General features: G+C 43.1%; 1 long non-coding RNA gene across 1 annotated transcript; it reads left to right on the forward strand.

Annotated features, from left to right (window-relative positions):
• The first annotated feature begins 707 nt into the window (after window positions 1-707).
• Window positions 708-5441, forward strand: LOC140707737 (uncharacterized). The gene is made up of 2 exons (XR_012087908.2): window positions 708-812; window positions 5183-5441. It is a non-coding gene; the product is annotated as an uncharacterized LOC140707737 (long non-coding RNA).
• Window positions 5442-6535: the final 1094 nt, after the last annotated feature.

Raw genomic sequence — 6535 nt, forward strand, 5'->3', positions numbered from 1 at the left:
GGTATTTATCAGGTAGAACCCAGAGAACGGAGAATTTTGGTATTTCAACACTCAGGAAACCAGAAAATCCCATTCCAAACAGATATGCTGTACAACTAAAATGGGGCTCACATAGGAAATGCTTCAGGAGGATTTCGGCCTTTGTCTTTATTCAAACAAAGCTGCCACCATTTACAGCTCCTTCTAGGGCACGTTACCTGGGTCTCATGAGGAGGCTCCATTGCCTCTTTTTTTCTTTTTTCTTTTGGTCATTTGCTCCCTTTTCATTATAGGATCCCAGATCCCATGCTGAAAAGCAAGCTACCCAATTAGACGGAAGGAGGGAATGCCAACATACATATTTAGCCTCTTGTCTGTGCACTGAATAATCAGGAGTTCATTTGCAACCATTTTCGCACCCTATTTTTAGAAACATTCTTTCACTAATTTACCATCTGTGATGATTTTATCTCCCCCCCACACTCCAGTAAACACTTCTGAGAAATAATTAAAGTGTTAAGAGTCTGGAGGGAGGGGGAAATCTGCTTGGTGAGCAAATTCCTTCCTTCTCCTACCCCCTCTCATCTGTCTCATGTAATCCAGACAAGTGTTGCAAGCCCAAGGCAGCTTAATTAAAATGAATGCAGATTTAACAGCAAGGAGCACACTGAAGCTGAAATAAGGGAAACAAACATTGGTTTATCTTCTCTTCCCCCCCCCCTTCTTGTTCTTCAAGTACAGCTGGAGATTATTTTAGCTCGGAGAGATAATTTACATCACATAGGAGGGGACAGAAAATGTGAACTGGAAGCAAGAGGAAGGTTCAGCAAAAGGTGAAAGATTTAAAATCTGGAATGGTTCATTTTAGAAGTGTCATTGCTCTGTCCTTTTATTTTCACCTGCATAATAGCAGGTGTATTTCATACATTTTCTCCATATACCAGCAGCCTATGTTGATGGCCTACTGCTAAGCTAGCTGGTTCTAGGAATAAGAGACATACCATAATTGAGATAAAATAGGCCACAACTTAATTGATCACAGCAGCAATTATCCTGGCTAAGCATTGGGTTGGATCCAGCTCATTGGGAGACCCGAGTGCCATTCTGTAGACCAATGGTCCCCAACCTTGGCCCTCCAGATGTTCTTGGACTTCAGCTCCCAGAAATCGTGGCCAGCAGAGGCAGTGGTGAAGGTTTCTGGGAGTTTTAGTCCAAGAACATCTGGAGGCCCAAGGTTGGGGACCACTGCTGTAGACCACACAGACAAATCTCTCCCCCCCCCCAAGCTGGGGCAGACCAAGGCCCCTGCCCCTGTTTCCCATGCGGGGATTTCTCCCCAACCAGGGCATGCAGGTTCCCCCCCCCCGCTACTGAATAACCAGTTGGATCCATCCCAATGCCTGAGAACCCCACTAGAGCAGAGCCTCACTCAGTTCCTGCCAGATCACTGGAGCTGTAACCAATTCACCATAGCCCTCCTGACATCGCTGAGCCACACCTCATGACCCAGGTCTGAGAAATGTACTCCATCCTGCCAGTATAAGGAGTGCATCTTGTGGGAGATGTTCGGGTGTCTGATCCAGCTATCTCCCTAGGCTGTGACCAAGTGACCCACCACCCTGGTCACCTTCTGTCGGGTAATCTCCACCTGCCTGGGATCATGTGCCCCCCGCCAGGCCTGTTTCTCCAATAGATCAGACCACATGATGTGGATGTCAGGATAGCAATCCTGGATCAACTGTAGGTCTGCCTTCATGACGAGTAAAAGGTCCAAACTCTTCCAAGTGGTGAGAGCATTCTCATCGACTGAAGCAGCAACATGTTAGGTGGCCTGTGTGCTTTCAGCTGGTGCCAAAGAGCTAGAATGAAGCTGTCCCACCTCATGCCCCTGTGTCCAAGCCAAGTGAAGTACAGGACTTCGTGGAAACCCAAATGCTGACCCCAGCAGGAGGTGGCCGCACACTGCCCAGCCCAGTAGATAATGCTGTGGCCCACCAACCAGCAGCAACCTATATTTGGAACTGAAGATTAAACAATGCTAGGATGCTGCTTGAGATGTGTAAATATAGGATTCATAGGCATTTGACCGCCACCCACCCACCCATTCCTTGGATTTGCTCCAGGGTTAAGCCCATAGCTGATGCCTGTGTTGCTGCCCCATTCTGAAGGAATGTGAGGCAAAATCCTGTGGAGCAACCCCTCTCTCCCATCAGTGTTGCAGCATGGCTGAGAGAATATTGAACATGATTACCTTCCTCTCATCTGATTTCTTGGTTGTGCCTTGACCCAGCCCCTCATGGCCTTCATAATGAGAAAAAGTCCTGCAAGGGTCCCTGAAGCCCTGCACTTGGCTGAAAAATGAAATGGCTGCCTCTTGTATGCATAAAGTCCTGTCCCTCCTCCCTTTGTGAGGAGGAAGGAGAGATAATCCAAAATGGCACCCTGTGTTGCTGGGAGGCCTGGAGGGTGCCCTGTCTGGATCAGGAAAGCAACAAAGGAGTCCATGGTAGAACTGTATGCCCTTAGAGTAGCAGGTGGCTACTATTTCTTTTATCAGATGAAGAGTCAGTGAAGGGTGTAGTAAGTAAAATTTATAGACTCCTGCTAGATTTAGAAGAAGAGATTGAGAATGAAGGATTGAAGCTAGTGTGTGAACAAGAATTAGGAAAAAGAATAAATGGTGAAGAACGGATGAAGATATGGAAAATGAGGGTTTTACAACTTATGTTAGTGAGAATAAAAGAAAAAAAAGTTAAACTAGGTTTAGGATGGTATTTGACACCAATAAAATTGAATAAAATTAACTCTAGTTATCTGAATTTCAGTTGGAAATGTGAGAAGGAAATTGGTACATAATTTCATATGTGGTGGAAATGTGAAAAAGTACAAAGATTTTGGAAACTAATCTTTAAAGAACTAACTGATATTATGTGAAAGAGATATAGAATTTAATCCCGAGATAGCTTTGTTATCAATATTTGTAAATGTGGAATATGATATGATGACTAGAGAGTTTATTACCAATTTATTAAGCAGAAGGTGAAAGATTTAAAAGCTAGAATGGTTTATCTTAGAAGTGCCATTGCCCTGTCATTTTATCTTTACCTGCATAATGGCAGGAATACTTCATACAGTTTCTCCATATACCAGCAGCCTATGATCTGAACAGACAAAAAAAACTTGCTTCTACCATAGATTACTCCTTCCTCCATGTAAACAAGCTGCAGCTGGTATGGATACACATGGGAAACGTGATCGCTTGTGTGCCTTCTAGCCACATGCCTTTCTTTTGCTGAGAAGCATAAGCTTTTTGTTTCTGCTCATTTTTGTAGGAATTTGACAAATGTACTAAAATTCGTCATATTTTAGAATGCGTGTTTTAAAATTTCAGTGTTGGAGAAACCAAAATGGAAAACTTGGTCCAGCAAGACCCAGGGCTTTCAGGGCCTCATTCATTCAAGTCCTTGTAAAATGTTCTTGCACCAGTTCTGTTTGATGTGAAAGGTTAGGAAGCCATGCATCTCAGCTCAAGAGAATATCCCTGCATTAAGAGGCACTCCTATCAGAGAAGCTGGAAAAGTAGTATCCTGTATCCTGCTGACGTTGGAACTTATCACTCTTTGTGCATATGGAAGGAGTTGCTGCATACTTTGACAGTGAAAATACCAACATTACTTCTCCCTCAGTGCCATGAATGCAATCTGTTAAGAGCAGATTACTCAATAAAAACAATTTTTTTTGAAAAGCACGGCGGTGACCCAATATCAGCAACTAAAACACCAAAGCCTGAAAATAGCAAGCAAAAACTAGAGTGTTTGTCCACCTTATTCCATCCTGGCCTCAAAAGGTCTCCATTTCTTCTGCTGCCTCGTCTCTTTGTCCTGATGTGACCTTGTGGAAATATAACTACAGAGAGCATTAGTTGCCACCTTTATGGTGGCTCCGTATGTCAGTTTTCTACTTTCTGGCACCACGGAGCAGTCAGAGCTTATACCTCTGGCACACATTTCTTGTTCAGATACACCCAGAGATAGCATTTCATTTAGGGACTTTCAGAGGGGAAGCGGTTAGAATATAGAGATGAGTGGATAACTCTTTTTTCTTTGGATGTTCAGGCCTACAGCACCCTGCATCTGCCTCTCCACTTTACCCAGCACAAAGCAAGGAGGTTTGTTCTAAATTTTTAGCAAAGTCTAACATTCTTAAAATTAAAGGTGTTTGGATCCAGGATCTGCCTTTTGTTTACAGAAGGATTCTTCTTGCAGATAATCCCAGCTCACCTGTTCCCCCATCACTTATGGCTTACCCCATGCATCGCTTCCTCAGTTTCTCAGTGTACCATTTTTGGGAACGTTGGGAAGCTTTGATGAGGACAAGGCTACAGGGAAGTCCATTTCTGCTGCCCAGCTTTGCAGACCTAATCCAACCTAGATTTCTTTTTTCCATAGTGATCAAGATTGGAGATGGAGGTATTCATGTTCATATACAAATATCCCCCACAAGTGCAGATAACGAGAGTCCGACCCCTGGGGCCATACCGACTACTCACCTGTCCACCACTGCTGCGAGCTCCACGGAGCTTTCTTATCTCGATTGATTTGCCACTATGCGACCTGGCAGAGAGGCTTGTCATCCCGCCTTCTGCCAGGACTGGCTAATCCATCATGAGCAACGGAGTGATAGGAAAGCTCTGCAGAGCTCGCGGCAGTACCAGAATCGTGAGTGGTTGGTCTAGCCCCGGGGGGATGGACCCTCGTTATCTGCACCTCTGGGGAGGCAGAATATTCATATATGAATACAAATACCCCCATCTCTAATCAGTGCTTGAGGCAGAAAATGACTTTTTAAAGCCAAAGCATGGGAAAAGAGGTGTACTTTCACCATGGAGTTAGAACCAGTGAAAAAATGGGTCAAAATTGTCACCTGAATCCATTTTGAAAAACTGGGCCATTTGCTAGACCAGATGTCAGCATTCTTTTTATTGAAAGTCCCTCTGTAAAATCAAACATATCCTTGCCCACAGCACTCCAGCAATGCTGGAGCACAAAACACTTCCTATTTTCTGTATGCTTTGTGAAGTCCCAAATGGAGATTACAGATCTGGCTTCATGGAGAGTAAATGGACATGGGGATATTGTTCTTCTGATAACTTCCAAATGACAAGAAAATACACTATGCAAATTGTCAGATTTTTTTTTAAAAGGCTAAAACACTGGGACTGAGAAGCCAATCACAACATTTGCATCTGAGACGTGCACTTTTGAGAAAAAACAGTGAGAAACTGAAGAAGAGGCTATTAGAGGGTTCCTTCTGTAATCATAATGATTCCTCTGCCTGTCTGTCGCTTGATTTCCTGAATTCTTGTATGTGGTTTGCATGATACTGAAAACCACAAGTGAGTAGTTCTTGGAACTGTTCTGAGTCTAAGCAGTATGTTTCTTCTCAAAAAATGTAAATATTTTCCTATGTATAGTGTATGTCTTAATTATAGAGCAACGCAAAAGACCAGAACGGCTGAGAAGACCCATTCAGTGATATAATAAGGGATTTTTAAACATGCATATACATAAATTATATAATTGCTATATCAGCTGTAATTTTTCTAAAAGGGACTTCTCAGTTCCCTTCGCACTTGGGTTTTTTTTGGGGGGAGGGGGGTTGTTTGCATATATTTCATTTAAAATGTTGGACCTGCAACTCATCAGAAAGTGACTGGTTTTCGACCTTCCCTAATATTTACACTAACTGATAGACAGTGTTCTGTTTAGCCTGACAAACCAAGAATCTTTGTGAGTAACTTTAGTCTATCACTTTCTCCTAGCCCAGTGGTTCCCAACCCTGGATAATTTGGATGTTTCTGGACTGCAACTCCCAGAAACCTCAGCCAGCACAGCTGATGATGAAGACTTCTGGGAATTACAGTCCAAGAACACCTGGGTTTTCCTAGCCTAGCCTACCTCACAGGGCTGGTATGAGGATCAAAAAGAGTGGCATATGACCCTCTGAGCAACTTGGAACTGAGAAGCCAAACACACACATATAGAGTGAAGAATTTTCTATTATTTCATCTCTATTCAAAGCAAAATTTTCATTTTTAACATCTCTGCCTGTCACCTTAAAGGCAAATAGATTCTGTCAGGAAAAGATGGCAGCCCTGTGTAATAGAGGAAGATTACCTTAACTAAGCCAATAGCTGAGGAGCAGGACTGCTACTCATACCATTTATTTCCGACAACTCTGCTTGTGTTCTTAAAATACAGACAGACAGAAACTTTTATTGGCATACTGTACAAAATTAAAACACACTAAAATGCAAATAAAACATTCAACAGCTAACATGTGGCAGGGAACAGCCAAATGCATATTTACAGCTCGGCATGCTGTGACAGCACACTGAGTCGTCTCTGCATGATGGAGGAGATGTATTTGGCTGTTTTCAGGGTAAGTTCCTTAACAGTGGCATCTAGGAGGTGTCGAATTTTTCTCAGGTCGTCCCATCCAGAATGGGCGGAAAGGAAATAAATGTCTCAACTTCAACAACTTAAAAACATAATGG

This window comes from Pogona vitticeps, chromosome 5, assembly GCF_051106095.1.
Source record: "Pogona vitticeps strain Pit_001003342236 chromosome 5, PviZW2.1, whole genome shotgun sequence".
NCBI lineage: Eukaryota > Metazoa > Chordata > Lepidosauria > Squamata > Agamidae > Pogona > Pogona vitticeps.